This window comes from Mustela lutreola, chromosome 1 (assembly GCF_030435805.1).
Source record: "Mustela lutreola isolate mMusLut2 chromosome 1, mMusLut2.pri, whole genome shotgun sequence".
NCBI classification, from domain to species: domain Eukaryota; kingdom Metazoa; phylum Chordata; class Mammalia; order Carnivora; family Mustelidae; genus Mustela; species Mustela lutreola.
Window position 1 is genome coordinate 90,294,037 of NC_081290.1, and position 17,074 is coordinate 90,311,110.

Here is a 17,074-nt window from a genome sequence, read left to right on the forward strand (position 1 = left end):
TACCCACACATCCCACAGGATGCCTTCATTGTACACTCTTGAAAATGGAAGCCTAATGATCTAGGAGCAAAATACAACAGCCACACACTTGTGACTTCTTCAGTATTCAAAAATGTTTAGGAACAATTTTTTTTTTAAATTTTTTATAAACATATATTTTTATCCCCAGGGGTACAGGTCTGTGAATCTCCAGGTTTACACACTTCACAGCACTCACCAAATCACATGCCCTCCCCAATGTCCATAATCCCAACCCCTTCTCCCAAACCCCCTCCCCCCGGCAACCCTCAGTTTGTTTTGTGAGATTAAGAGTCACTTATGGTTTGTCTCCCTCCCAATCCCATCTTGTTTCATTTATTCTTCTTCTACCCACTTAAGCCTCCATGTTGCATCTAAAAAGTACTACGGATAAATACTATGAATAAATGGTCTCAGGAACCAACAGTTTCACATCTTAGAAAAAGGTCAAAGTAATGCATATGTAACTATTGATACTTTCGAATTAAAGAGAACTTACCAGGCATTATCCTCAGCTTCCTGTTTCCCCCCTTATTTTGCTTTAAAAAGGCTTATGACTTCAGTACTTTGGGCCACGCAGTGGTTTTCTTTCCAGGAGTTGAAGAGGAAACCATCCTTCAATACATTCTAGCTAGAGAGGAAAGCAAGGGAACGGTGGGGCGGGGGCGTGGGAAACCCAGTTGTAACATTGTCATCCCACTTCTATGACTTCTAGTGCAGCCCTGTCATTTCAATTTGCTACTCTGAGTTGTACCAGATCAAATTACAAGTTGAGAAGAAGGTCCCTTGTTTATGCATCCTGAGAGAAAACAAAATAGGTCACCAGAGAGTAATGAGTCTTTACTCTTGATATATCTTCTGGTAAGCAACATCTGTTTATCGAGAACCCACTAGATGCCTAGTGCTGTGCTTGGCCCTGCTGGAGAGCAGGTGAAGATGGGCTGGGTTTCTTACCTCAAGCTTTCATTTAATTCCAGAGAAAAGATGAAAATACATTACATCTATCATGCCTGGCAAGCAAAGTGAGGTTCAATGGGCCAGCAGCACTGTGTCACCTCGGTTTATTGGAAATGGGAACCCCTAGGCTCTACCCCAACCCTAGTGAGTCAGAAGCTGTAGTTTACCAAGCACCCAGGTAATTATGTATGCAAACAAAAGTTTAAGAAGTACTGACAAATAGGACTATATTTTCTCCTCTCACAAATCTATGCCACAACGTTATAAAAGGCCACTGGCCCAACTGCATGCTAGGACCGAATGTGCATGATGGCAGAAGACAAGAAATCGTTTAAATGAAATATGCCTACAGAGCTGGAGGTACAGTAGAAGAACTTAGCAAAGAGGCTGTTGTTCATTTTTAGTGCTCTCAGAGTATAAAAAAAGAAGACATTATTTTATTTAGCTTGCTATTTATAGATCACTAAAAGGTAAAAATGGCTTCGTTAAAGGGAAGAAACCTCTATAATCTGAAATATGCTTGAATTAGTTTACAAGGCTCAAGAAGATAGCATCTGGATGTTATTCAGTTCCATAAAAGATTTCGTGATTTAGTGATTAAGATTCTTGTCTACTTACCCTTTTTTCTGGAATTAGCATATCTCTAGGATTTATCAACAACCTATCAGCTAATGAAGGATTTTACTCAAAGGACATTTTTCCATTTGTAGGTAGGAAAACAAAAAGTAGCAGGCTGAGTTGTGGAAGGCTACAGCATGTAATTTAAGTATATCTTGTTAATATAATATCAAAGTATTTTTATATTTAAAAGTTTTGTAAAATCAAAGACAGCCAATTTTTGTACTCAGTAAAGGTAAACTTAAAATCATTTTCAAAGTGATGACTGATATTGGCATAAAAGGTACAACACTTTCTTTGTATCACTGGACTATGAGGGAAACACCTAAGAATTTTTAATGATTACTAAATTGCTCTTCACAGTACTGATTACACTTTGCACTGTATTGTGCAATTAGGTAGATGTATAATTATTACACATTACCATCATATTACTATTCTTATACATTCATTCTTTATTCTTTTAGATCCCTTAAAGAATCAATGACATTCCTGGAAGCTAAAATAGATATCATTTACATCAGTGAAGATTGTGATTAGTTCATGGAAAATGATTCTATACAAGTTCCTGTACAGAATTACCCTTTATATCCTTTTCACATGACTCTCTACTCTTTGTTCGGTATTAGTGTTTGTGGAATGAAATGAAGTTCAAAAGAAATAAGGGATTCTTGCTTTTGCTTTTCTGCCTCCTTTTAAATGCAGGATTGATCACATTAATCACTAAATGTGATTTATGAAAATCACATTTGGTCACTGAAGAATTACTTTTTTTCTCTTTTGTGGACGTCAATTCCCAATAGTGATGGTATCTTACCATTAGCTTTGAGAAGGAAAATAGTCTTTTCCTAAAAGAAATTAAAAATATACTCTATTCCCCATATATCTGTATTAATAGGAATATAAATTTGTAAGAACACTGCAAAGGCATTTGCTTCCATTCGAAGTATTTGTCTTGCTTACAGTGATGCCATGGGATCCGTGTTTAGAGAGGCTTAAAAAATATGTATATAAATGGCCCATGTATTCTAAGACTAGAGAGAGGGCTTTTGTGCTCTTGTTCTATTTGCTCGTTTTGGTTTTTATTGAGTTAGCTTTCACTATCCCTAAAGTGTGAGGTGGGCCAAGAATACAAATACTTCAGAGAAGAAATATAAATATGTAAGTATATGTATAGAAAGAAATGTGAAATACATTTATATTTCTATAAATATATTTATATGAAATGTATAAACATATATAAAAATGTCAAATAGTAAGACTTTCAGTTCCAGAATATAAAAGTTTAGGTTTGTTGTATTCTTTAGTTAGATACAAAGCTATTTCTTCTCAGAGTAACAAATTTATTGTAAAAATGCAATTTGGATTTCACATTCATCATGAATGTTTTACAATTTAAGACATATAGAAATTATTTTTTTAAGTAATCTCTACACCCAAAGTTGGACTCTAATTTATAACCCCAAGATCAAAATTCTCAAGCTCCACTAACTGAGCCAGCCAGGTGCCCTTAAAAATTATTTTTAACAAGGTGAATAGTTTCTATTTTCTCAAACAGACTTTCCAAAATGTATTTTATGATCATATCCTCACAGTTATAGTTATCTTTAATTATAAAAAAAGACCCTATTCTAATATTTTGCTGTACGCATGAAAGAATCAATACCTCACCTTTTCAGTATGAGGTAAACTGACTTGTGAGACAGTCTCATACAGATTCATGGAGATGTTGGTTACCAATATAAAGAAAACTTAAATATGGTTCAGTGATTTTTCAAGTCTCATAAAAGAAATTAATAAATCAGACAAAACCAAAATTTTTTTAATTTTTTATTTTTTATAAACATATATTTTTATCCGCAGGGGTACAGGTCTGTGAATCGCCAGGTTTACACACTTCACAGCACTCACCAAAGCACATACCCTCCCCAATGTCCATAACCCCACCCTCCCTTCACCCAACCCCCTCCCCCCAGCAACCCTCAGTTTGTTTTGTGAGATTAAGAGTCACTTATGGTTTGTCTCCCTCCCAATCCCATCTTGTTTCATTGATTCTTCTCCTACCCACTTAAGCCCCCATGTTGCATCACCACTTCCTCATATAAAGGAGATCATATGATAGTTGTCTTTCTCCGCTTGACTTATTTCGCTAAGCGTGATACCCTCTAGTTCCATCCATGTTGTCGCAAATGGCAAGATTTCATTTCTTTTGATGGCTGCATAGTATTCCATTGTGTATATATACCACATCTTCTTGATCCATTCATCGGTTGATGGACATCTGGGTTCTTTCTATAGTTTGGCTATTGTGGACATTGCTGCTATAAACATTCGGGTGCACGTGCCCCTTTGAATCACTATGTTCGTATCTTTAGGGTAAATACCCAGTAGTGCAATTGCTGGGTCATAGGGCAGTTCTATTTTCAACATTTTGAGGAACCTCCATGCTGTTTTCCAGAGTGGTTGCATAGCTCCAGACAAAACCAATTTTTATGAGAATGGCATAAAAGAGAAGAGCACAAAGGAAAGACAAATACTACTCCAACAACCTATGTAATGAAGCCAGGATCGGGATAAGAAAAAAATTCGAGGTAAAGATTTCATACCAAAGTTTCTCTGTTCATTTTCTTGATGTTTATTTAGGAATAACAGCCAGGGTTTTTCTATTCACAATTTTTTGTAAGTAGAAATCTGAATCTTCATGAAAGGTATGTATTCTTTAAAACTGTGCCCTGCCATTACAGCTTCTATAATGATGGTTACATAAAAGGGCATTCAAGAGACATATCAAATACCTATTTGGATTCACAAGACTGAATCAGCTGACAAAACTCAGAGTAAATTCTCTGCAAAATTCTCATGTAACTGACAGAATTTTCCTAATACTTTTGCTCTTTTGCATAAACGTTTTATGTGAGAACTCATTCACATTATGTACTAAAGAATATGTGATCATAATTTGTCCTATAATGTGGTATATGAAAGGGTCTTTTCTGGAATACAAACTAAATGGTATTTTCTTTACAATTCAGTTAATTTCATAACATATTACATATAAACTACCTACTATGTGAGAAGTACAAGACCCTGGTATTTGACCTTACAAGGGATGGGTTTTAACAAGGTAAATGTGATATATCCAACAAGACTTCAATCTTATAAAGAAAACAGAACAAGTGGCATTAGTTACTCTACTATAATCTCCCCCCAAAATTGTCACGGGAATGATTTAAGCAAGGAATAGACATATAGAGGACAGAGTTAATTTCGAAATAGAGAAGGCTGAAAGAAAAGACATTTGATCCCATGATCTATATAGCAGTTACAATGTTTTCAATCTACATATCCAGGCATATATTTTTTAAAAATGTTACAAGCTTAGTTTCATAGTTTCCAGTCAATGGCATCGCATCTCATGGGCATCTGTTGGGACATCCAAAATTGCCCCATGGTCTCTCTCAGTAGTTCTGCATTTATTGTCCTCCTCATCCCCACTGCTAGGTCTCTCCCATACCACTTCCAATGACACAGAAGACCTGGGACCATCCCAGCCCTCTCTGCTTGGACACACTGAGCTGCCTCCCAGGATTCTCAGTGGGAACAGGGAAAGTCCTTTTTCAACCTCTCTATTCTTTGGAGTCTCCTAAATTATCACTGTTACTAAATTATCAGTTGTTATCACCTCTTTCCTTTAGGGGACACGACCTTGAGGTGGAGAGATTTTGTGACAAAGATCCACAGTACTGTGCACAAATGTATAGCATGTTGAAAGATAGTTAAGATTTTGCCCTGCTGAGATGACAGAGTGAAGCACTCTCTACATACTGCAAATAGGAAAGTTTGGAGGCCAGTCATTTTCAACCTACCACCTCAAAAAGCTGGGCTGGGGAGGAGGGGTAAAGGGATGTGTACTTTGTCCAGTTGTGGATGAGAGGACAAGTAACAGGAGATGCATGGTCAATATCCCATCTAGAGTGAAGTCATGTACATGGTAGAACAGACATTCCCTCATTCTTTCTTCCATGAACCATTCTTTTTTCCATTCTTCTTCCATTACATTCTTTCTTCCATCTAATTTAGAGATATTTCTTATGCTCTATATAAGCACATGTATCTTTGAGGTGAAGCCTAATTCATAACTGAATTCTCATCACATAGCTAAAATGATGGGAGTACATAATAAATTAATGATAAACATTGATGATGTATATTGAATTATGGTATTACGTAGTAAATCAATCCATGCTTAGAAGAAAAGATTAAAGAAAGACTATACAGTTTTGATAACGTTGCTTTCATTTTGTCCACCTCATTAACCAATTACGGTGGGAAGTTTCCACCTTGATTTAAGTGCAGAACATGTAATGGACTCTGACATCATTGATCTTGTGCCTTAAAAAGTATAAAAGCCAGATTATATTAAGTCCGTGTGAATCAGTCACCAGTAACATTTAGATGTATGACACTCTTGCTAGAGTTAACAGCAAATGGGTTCTTAAAATATTAATTATAATAGAGTGTTCCTTATGTACATTTAGGAGCACCCAAGAGTTAGTTTTTATAAAGAACCTACCATTGATGAGTTCATGTATTCACCTACCATGATTCCCTACTATTTACAAGATAACATCTGAATTACTAGTGAAGCATTTAAAGACTACTGATACATAATATGGCCTCAACGCTCCCACTACTCCTGTACAAACGTATTTTCTGATCAAATCAAAATAACTGTATACATTGCACTTTTCCATCTCTGTATATTTATACATGGCTCTCTTCTATTCTCTTCTCCTTTGTATTGAAACAGAAAGGCACCATATCCTTCAAAGTCCGGCCCACAGCCCATCTCTATCAGGAAGATTTTGCTGATTATGTCTTTTTCAATTCCTAAAAAACACTTGTTATCATTAATGATCATTTGGTACTCAGTAAATTCATGGGTGTGCATATATGTGTGCATGTGCGGTTTGTGTATTTAAATGCGGATATCGTCTCTCCACAGTCAAGCTGGAAATAGCTATCTGCCAAAATATATTTCACTATTTTTTAAATATCTGTATCATCCAACAGGTTTTTTTTTTTTAAGACTTTTTATTTATTTATTTGACAGGCAGAGATCTCAAGTAGGCAGAGAGGCACGAAAAGAGAGAGAGGAGGAAGCAGGCTCCCCGCTGAGCAGAGACCCCCAATGCGGGGCTTGATCCCAGGACCCTGAGATTATGACCTGAGCTGAAGGCAGAGGCTTTAACCCACTGAGCCACCTAGGCACCACCAACAGGTTATTTTTTAATTAGCTCATTGGTTATTATGATCCTAGTTTTATTTTTTTAAAGATTTATTTATTTTAGAGAGAGAGCACATGCATGTGAACGGGGAAGGGGCAGAGGGATCCTGAAGCAGATTTCCCACTGAACTCAGAGCCCATATGGGGCTCAATCTCCTGACCCTGAGCCAAAATGAAGAGCTGACCGATTAACCAACTGAGCAACCCAGGCACAGCATGATCATAGTTTTAAATGTATCTTAGGAAAAACATCAGAAATCCCATGGATATTCTCTTCAATAGAGAATTCAAAAAACATGAATAAATAAAAACAATTAAGTACATTAATCGCTCTGAACTTTATTTCATCTTGAGGCCCCCGTCTCTTCACTATTATTTCTTCCTAATTTATTTTTAATTTCTGAATTTAGTTTGGTGAATCTTTAGGAAAACTTTATAAATACATCTGTAAAGAATTCTAAAACTACGAATCTCGACTTTTAAGTCTTTGGACAGTTTTACATGTTGACATCTTTGCCCTTAAGTCCTTCCTTACATCCCTGTTCTTTAACACTCAATTCAAATGTCACTTTCCTCAGAGACCAACACTGAAGTCATCTCTACACTGTCTTACTTAAAAAAAGAGAGGATCTCTTCTACATCTATTTCACTGCTACAGCTTACACAATCTCAACTTTTATATATATAACACTTTCCTATAATTTTCACTTTACAGATATAACTTCCTTTACGAAATTTTAAGATTCATGAGGTCAATCTTTGTCTCATTAGCTTATAGCACATTGCCTCTTTGTTTCATACGTGAATGAACCAGTGCCTAAATCTTAAATAAGGCAAAAAAAAAAAAAAAAAAAATCAAGTATTCTTATTTTGTATACAGAGAAATCAAGGCTATGATAAGAAAGTAAGCAGGTTAAAAAATTAGTGACAAGGAAGTGCCTGGGTGGCTCAGTCGATTAAATGCCTGTCTTCAGCTCAGGTCATGATCCCAGAATCTTGGGATTTAGCCCAGCATTTCACTCCCTGCTCAGCAGGGAGCCTGCTTCTGCCCCTCCCTTATGCTCTTCTCTCCTGCTCTCTCTCTGTCTGTCTGTCTCTGTCTGTCTGTCTTAAATGAATAAATAAAATCTTCAAAAAAAAAAAATCAGTGACAAAACGCAATCAGGACTTTAACCTCTGGACACTTTGTCCAATGAGTCACTACCATCCCCTACCCAGGGATGTCTTCATAGCAACCAGTCACAGGAACAGAAAGGCAATTGCACGTAACTACCTGGAAGGACTTTTTCAGTTACAAGTGGCTTCCTAGGGTTAAAACCCATCCTGCACACATCTAATTTTTCTTTATCCAATTTCAACAATAAAAGTGTGTTTATTGAACTCTTAACATATGCTAAGTTGTAAGCATTTTTATATTTAATATATTTAATTACCCAATCTTTCATTTGTTACATATTTTTATCCCCATTTTATGGATGTGGAACATGGAACATAAATTCAGCAATCTACTCAATCAAAACCAGGGTAAATAAAAAAAATAATAAATATTCTATACTCTTAAAATTTAGCCCAGTATTATTACTTAGATTGTCAACAGACAACTTTAAAAATCGGAGTTGTCATGGCATAATATTTCTCCTTCACACTCATAATGCTCATCTGCACATTTGGCCAGAGAGCACTATTAAATGACTGGGACAAATAGTCTCTATTCTCAATTCCTTACCTTGAGCACATAAAACCTCTGAGCTTCTCTATCACTGACACGGGAAAAATAAATTACTGCCTTTCTTAATTAATTGTGTTTCTATGAGAAAAAACAACAGACAGGAAGGATTGCAGGAATATGATTATCAGGAATGTAGTGAATCTTTTTTAAAAGATCAGAGAAACGTAAATTGTATTCTTAGATCTGATCTTCACGACACTGCTCTGCAGTGAGCAAGGACTGCATTGTGTACATTGTACAGGTGAGGAAAACAGATTCCATACAGCCAAGGGACTCTTTGTGGACCATAGAAAGCATCAAGAGAATCCAATGAGGTTAGATCCTAGTGACCTGCCTCTCTTTCTGGTGCCCCTTCCACTGCACCTTGCCACCTTTCTGATGACTTTGCATACAACATGTTTCAATCCTCATCTTTTAATTAGACAGAAAGCCTGAAATGTTGTGATTTAACTTATTAGGTCTGAATTGTGGATGCATAACGGAGTAAGCATGAGAGACTGCACTATCAACTTGTGAATGTTGTTTACCCATTAAACAAAGACATCACCAACCGCAGCTTGGCAAGTTTTCACATGCCACCATGGTGATCAATTTCAGACCTCTCTACCAAGTGGGAATGGATTTGAAGTTTCATGTTAATTTAATCATTTCCTTCTCTACTGAGACTATCAACAAGGCCACTAGTTGGCATCCTTTTGATTTAGTACTTAAAATAGCTCTTGATAATAGCAAAAGGTTCTCTCACCATTTTTACAGGGATCTTGATGATTTCCACTCCAACTCCAGTCATTTACACATTTTGTACCTACCACAGAGCAGCAAACCACCTGACCAGCCTGATTTGATAGAAGGGGGTCATATGTATGTGCCTCTGACATAGCCTCCATGTTTGGTTTCCCCTTCTAGAAAATAAAAGCTAGGACATTATGTGCAAATAGATTAACCACATAAACATGTTTACGTTTTTCATTCTCACATGTACAAATATAACATTTTCAAATGGTTCACTTTAATAAGTCATTAAGAAATGAAAAATGTGTTTGATAAATATGTTTGCATATTTGCAATGTTGTCACTTTCCTTGAGAATCCTTTATTTCTGTTTCCTTTTTGGTGTATCCTGTGGTATCCATTTTTCTTACTCTAGTTAGGATGTAATTTCAATTGTTCAGTTTCTGTGGAGTTTGGGTTCATCATACAGTAGTCATAAAAATAAGGGGTGATAATAGAAGTGAGGGTGATGCATTCATTATCCATGTCTACCAGTGAAGTAATTGAAACATTGTATCTCAAGGGCTGGAGGTGGGACCTGGATTCCACTCTCCACTTTTCACTAACTGAGGAGCTGTTTTGGTGGAGTCTTGGGAACTCACCGGATCAGAGCTGTTCAGTTTTAAGTGAAAGGATAGGTTGACACCTTAGACCTCTTCCACTTTTATTTTCTTTTTAAGTTTTTGACCATTTTATTTAAAAATTTTATTTATTTTTGAAAGAAAGAGAGAGAGGGAGGGCACGAGCAAGGGGAGGGACAGAGGGAGAAGCAGACTCCCCACTGGGCAGGGAGCCAGATGTGGATCTCCATCCCAGGATCCTGGGATTATGACCTGAGCCAAAGGCAGACTCTCAACCCACTGAGCCACCCAGACACCCAGACCTCTTCCACTTTTAAATGTGCTGTAAGCCTATGAAATATCTAAGGATGTACTATATAAATAATATACGGTGGAGGATCCAAATTGTCACTGTCCTCTGAGAGCTAATGATAAAAATAATGTAGAGTAAGTGTAAGAAGATAAGGACAATAAAAGTAAGAAGATAAGGGGAGTGAAAACCTCAGCTCTTATATTAGGCTGTTTGGGCCACTAAAACAGAATATCACAGACTGGATCGTTTAAATAACAGAAATTTATTTTTTTGCAGTTCTGGAGGCTAGAAGTCCCAGGGCAAAGTGATATCAGGGCTTATTTCTGATGAGACCTCTCTTGTTGGCTTGTAGACAGCTACCTTTTCATTGTGCCGTCATATGGCTTTTCCTCTGTGTGCACATAGAGAGAGAGCTCTGATGTCTCTTCCTCTTCTTTTAAGGACACCAGTTCTATGAGGTTAGGGCCCTACTCTTTTGACCTCATTTAACCTTAATTACTTCACAGAAGGCTTCATCTCCAAATACCATCACATTGAGGATTAGGGCTAACACATTTGAATTTGGGAGCAGGAGGAAGACCTAACTCAGCCATCATAGCTCTCTTTCAACTCTACCATATATAGCTGAATGACCAGAACCAAATTATTCAACCTCTGATTCTAATTTTCCTCATGGAGAAAAATAATCTTCCATTCTTCAAAAAGCTTGTGAGACCTCAATAGAATACAAGATTGTAATGTGCAATATTAACTACAAAATGCTAAAGAAAAGACCATTCAAAGTCATCATAAAAATGATCAGTGCTGGAAAAATTAAATGTATTTGGAGTTGAAGACTGTTAGCATCATTTACGGACCAGAGTTGTCAAAAAGAAAGCTTTGGAGCTAAAATAAGAATACAGAATCTTGGTTATGAGTATTGATTTTTTAATCACACAGCCCTGAACTTAAATCCCATTTTTTATTTATTTACCATGTGAATTTGGACAATTTTTAAAACCTTTTTAAGGCACAACTCTTTCACCTTTAAAGTGAAAATAGGGCACCTGGGTGGCTCAGTGGGTTAAGCCGCTGCCTTCGGCTCAGGTCATGATCTCAGGGTCCTGGGATCGAGTCCCACATCCGGCTCTCTGCTCAGCAGGGGGCCTGCTTCCCTTTCTCTCTCTGCCTGCCTCTCTGCCTACTTGTGATCTCTCTCTGTCAAATAAATAAATAAATAAAAATCTTAAAAAAAAAAAAAAGATTAAAAAAAAATAAAAATAAAGTGAAAATAACATTGCTTCTATCAGGCTGTCATAAAAGTGGTAATACTACAGTTGAATAAGTTATTAGTAACTTAGCAAATATTATCATTGAAAAGACCTTAAGGATATGTGGAAAAATGGAAAAGCTGTGTCAACAGGAATGGGCAAGTGTGTTTAAGAAATGAAGCAGACAGGAAGTCATAAGTAGAAACAATTGATATATTTGAAAAGATGAGATGGGGTTAGGGTAACAGAGCTCCCTGCATAATAAACCACTCCAAAAACTCAGTGGCTTAAAACAAGTATCTGGATTAGCTGAGTGTTGACCAATCTAGAGAGGGCACAGGTAGGGAGCTCTGTTTCAAGCTACAGGTCTGGCCAGCCTGGGCCCTCCACCCTGTGTCGGGCTCACATCTGTTCCACATTTCCCTCATCCTCTCTGGATCAGCAGTGTAGCTGGGCCACGTGCCTCTCGGGGGAGTGGCAGAAATTCAACCTAAGTGCCTTCATGCCTACACTTGGTGGTGTCTGCTACAATTCTATGCCAAAGTCAGTGCATGTGGCCAGTCCCAATATCAAGGAATGCAAAGTACACCCTGTTCACCACAAATCCAAAACAAGTCTCATATAAAATCAAAGCAAAACCAAGGGAGAAGGGTGAATAATTCTGAACCATAATCAAATATACTACACTAACAAACACAATGTTTTATCAATGGAAGACAAATGGGAAAATTCTAGTTTTTTTGAGCAGAAGAAATGTATGGTATCCATGTAGGTTTCAGAGAAAAATAATCTATAGGTGTTCTACAGAGACTAAAGAAGGAAATCAGGGAGACTGGTTAAAAGGTTAACATTGCAACCCTCTGGGAACGGATAGTCTGAGCTAAACTGAAGGTAACATGGCAATCACATGTCAGATAAGGGACAGATACCAAAATTACCTCAAAGCAAGAAACCATGAGACTTACATATTCTTCAGATATCGGCAAAGAAGTGAATGTGGGAAGAGTAGTGGACTAACTATCAATTGTTGCACAATGACCCCAAAACTTTGTGACATACAATAACAATATTTATAATCTGAGATCATTTTTGTAAGCTGGGAATTCTGGAACAACTTAGTTTGGTGATTCTGGTTCAGCGTCTGTCATGGGTTTGCATTAGACAGATTCAACTAGGGCTACCATCTAAAGGCTGATGGAAGCTGAAGATCCCATTCCAGGCTAGGGCTCTCTCTCTGTGTCCCTCTCTTTCTTACACACACACACACACACACACACACACACACACACACAAAAGTACACGCAAGGCTGGCACATTGCTACTAGCTGTGACTGCAAGCCCTCAGTTCCCTTTCACATGGACCGTGGAGACTGTCTTTACAATATGCTAGTTCATCCCTGAGTGAGTGACTAAGAGGAAGAAAAGCAGAAGCAACAAAATCTTTTACAACTGGCCTTAGAAGTCACACGTGTCACATGGGACTTCCTGCTCAGCAGGGAGCCAGCTTCTCCCTCTCTCTCTGGCCCTCCCCTGCTTGTGCTTTGTCTCTCTTTCTCTCTCTCTCAAATAAATAAATAAAATCTTAAAAAAAAAAAAGTCACACATGTCACTTCTGCCACATTCTATTCATTAGAAGGGAATAAGTTACTCACACATTCTTTTGAAGAGAAGAGTGTCAAAGAATTTTTGGACACAGGAAGATAAAAACACCACAGGAAAATAATCTACAGTATTCGGTTTGTGAATAAGTATACCAACCAATGGAAATAGCAAATGGACAACTTACTGACTGAAATAGAATTGGGGCCAAAATGATAACTTCTGGAGTTACAGAGGTGAGCAGTCTTTTATCAAATAGTTTTGGTTTTCTTCCTCTGAAGCTGAGAAGTAGTAAAACAGGTAATAGGAGGTAAATCAAGAAATTGTTCAGAACTCTGGGCAAAGTGATTGATATATTGTTAACACAGCACTACCTATATTCAAGACAATTTTATAAGGTATAAATCATTCTTGAGGCAGCTATAAGAGAATATTCAGAAGAAATATTCTGGATTACATAGAAAAAGCAAATTAATAACACAATCACAAGGCAAACCAATATCCATAATCGTTAAAATGGAGTAGGTCTGAAAAAGGATTTTTTTCATACTACACAATACAGTGTAGCTGTGTGTTTAATATATCACAAGTCGAAATGTGAAGAAGAAGAAGAAGAAATACTGCTCAACCTGCCATCTGCCATCCTAGCACTCACTCTCACAAGATGTCTTCAAATATACAGTAGTGAGCAAAGGCACTAGTGCAAAAACATGTCCTTTTTATCTTCGTTTTTTTAGTGCTTTGCAATTAACTAAGTCGACTGCAACACAAAATATATGGTAAAACTTTCTATTAAAATTTCCATCAAGAGGACCAAAAGATTAGACAAAAATTAAAAATAAGAAATATTTTCTCCAAAAAGAAAAGAAAAGAAAAGGCTTTCTCTGAATTAAACTTCAGCAAAACTACGAACAGGCTGTGTTTGATTTCATTTCAAAGATTGCGATCTCCAGTCATTAGGTTGTCAGCCAGGTAGAAAAATGACATTGGTCACCTTATAAAATCCCTTCCATGTCCGTGGCCCGGTTTTCAAACAACTATGACATTCTTAGGTTGCCTTCTCCATAGCTAAAAGAACCCTTTATTTAAATTTTCTTTTTTCTTTTTTTTCTTCCTTTTTCTTTTTTTCTCCAGGCATAAGGGTTCTAAGTATTTTGCTTAAGGGTTTTGTTCCCTTTGATTCTTTGAACCAAAGGGAAAGACGCACTGGCCCCAAATCCATAAACACGGAAGATGAGCCTCAGCTTCCAGGTTCTAAAGAAGCTGCCTTTCCACAAAGTGTCCTTGTGCTGTCTGTCCGTCTGGGTTCTGGGCAGGTTCAATCGCTTCATTGAAAACATAATAAAACAATGGAGAATGGAACTTCGTGACCCTGTTTCACAGTTTTCCAAAGCACAAAAAAAGAATCCAGGGCATTGAAAAGTGAGTCCAAACTTTTATGGGTTTTCTTTCCCCCCCCCCCCCCCCCCCCCCCGACTTCAGACAACAGCATTGTCATGAAGCTGCAGTATTCCTAAAAGGAGTCCGCGCATTGATATGCAAATGTGGGCTACAAACATCCCATTGGGCCGCGGAATCCTTGTGTCTAGCACTGTCACACAAATAGTGTTTGAATCTGAGCAGTTTATTCAGGACCATAAATATGTGTTTCACCCTGTGAACAAATTCTGTTTGCTCACAGAGTTCGCAAGCAGTGAAATACAAGGTAGACTATAGAACAGCCCCACTTGATAGGATGCGCTTCTGACCAAAGATACTTTTAAACGGACCAGATTTTTATTTACTGCCCAAGATTGTCCTGCAAACGTAGCATACCCTAGATGGTAAGGTTTGGAGGTTTGTTTGTTGGTTTTTTGTTTGTTTGTTTTGTTTTTGTAGGTATTATTTTAAGGTAGATGCTCTGTCTTGAAATAACTTACTTGCTTTTAAAAATAGATATGTAAAAACAGTATTTGCGATGTTACACCATTGTTAATAAAATCATAAAAACCTTGCTATTGCTTCTGAATAAATCAGTGATAATGGAAAGAAAAATGATTTTTAAGACAGGAAGAGATGCAACAGGGTGGGTAGAAATTTACTCCCAGAAACAATGTAAATTAACTTTGAAAATAGTTTGAAAAAAACATTCCAACCACCAGAATTCTATCTAGCCCACAAAATTTGTACAGACTCTGCCCACATATCCCAACGCTATTTCCATCCCTCCTAACCACCCTACTTCTTTCTATAACCATTCCACCTCTGGGTAACTACTTGCATATAGCCGAACCACGGAATTCTTGTGTGTTCCACATTACCACTGAACACACAGAGAATAAAAATAGTGTAAGGCAGAGGACAGAAAAGTTCTCTTTCTCTATGAACTCCATCCTGATTCTTTAAAACAATGGATTCATGAGTAACTGTATGTTTTCATAAGAAATCAAAGCTGAAGAAAATTAGCAGAAAAACCCAAGATCCTAAAGGAACATATAAAGCATACATGCCTATGCGGTTGAGTCTGACAGAGTACATAATACCAAATTAGAGACCAAAATACTTTAAAACACCCATCATGAGTAAATTTTTTTTTTTTCTGATGACAATGAAAGCATTAAAGAAAACTTAAGTCTGTAACTACACCTTGTGCACTGATGACTGTCTGGGCTCACTGTCTATTTTGATTTAATCGTCAATACAAGATCGTATGGTTCTTTGTCCTACACTAAGGTCCTCATTCTTGATCGTCGTTCTCTCTGTTCTTATGTAGCCAACCTGATGACACCAGATGGAAGTGGGAAATGAATGAGGCACCGAGTCAGAGTCACAGAGTCAGGGGACGAGAGTCATCTCTCAGCAACTTCAGGGAAGTCATAACCAATTTTACTTTTGAGACTACAGAATTCCATTTCTTTTTTGGAAGTTAAGTTATTGAAGTTCAGTTCAGTTCAGTTATTAAGTTAAGTTATTGAATTTTAAAATGAATAAACTTCTCTCATTTCTATGCATATTTTTTAGATGTCAATCCTTAATAATTATTTCATTGAAAGCATGATAGAATGATAAAATCTAAGGAGCTTCTTATAATAGTTCTTAAATCTCTTAAGTAGAAGTGCTGTGTGAAGATCTAGGTAAAGTCAACAAAATGTCTATGCACTTCCCACAACCATTAGTTGGATCTAATTGAGTAAAGAATAGTTATAATGAGTTAATACAATATGCTATCACATACTCATAGTTTATTAGGAACTCCTTGCTTGTTTTAATCAACTAACAAAATCCATTAAATGCAGACAATTGAATGTAAGAAATGATGAATCTATAATAGTTACAAGTTATATATAGTTACTATCTCAGTCTTGCTTCACACAATAAAAAGAAAGGCAGGAAGGGGATTTAGAAAATAAAATAACAACAACAACAACAACAACAAAAGATATGACATTTCAAGAAATTGTGAGTAAACACTTGTTCATTCCAGAGTTTAAAGAAAAGGAAAACTGTCAATCATCCCACTGGGAAAAGGAACACCACTATATTCAGGAAGGAAGATGTTAAGAATATGAAGCAAGGCTTTCAATGCCAAGAAGGCTTTGAACAGGGGTGCCTGGGTGGCTCAGTGGGTTAAAGCCTCTTTTTTCCACTGAGGTCATGATCCTAGGGTCCTGGGATGGAGCCCCACATTGGGCTCTATGCTCAGCAGGGAGCCTGCTTCCTCCTCTCTCTCTCTCTGTCTGCCTCTCTGATTACTTGTGATCAAATAAATAAAATCTTTAAAAATTAAAAAAAAAAAAAAAGAAGAAGAAGAAGAAGGCACCTTTGAACGACCTTAATTTGCTCGGGTTAAATTTTGCAAGTGTCTAGGGCTCTCCTTTTCTGATTTTCGGCAGGATCTAGTGCATGGCTCTTTCATAGTTGTACACAGATGGTGAGCTACCAAAGTAATAAAAACAAGGGAAAACTTAGAAAAAGGAGAAATTAAATAATCTTT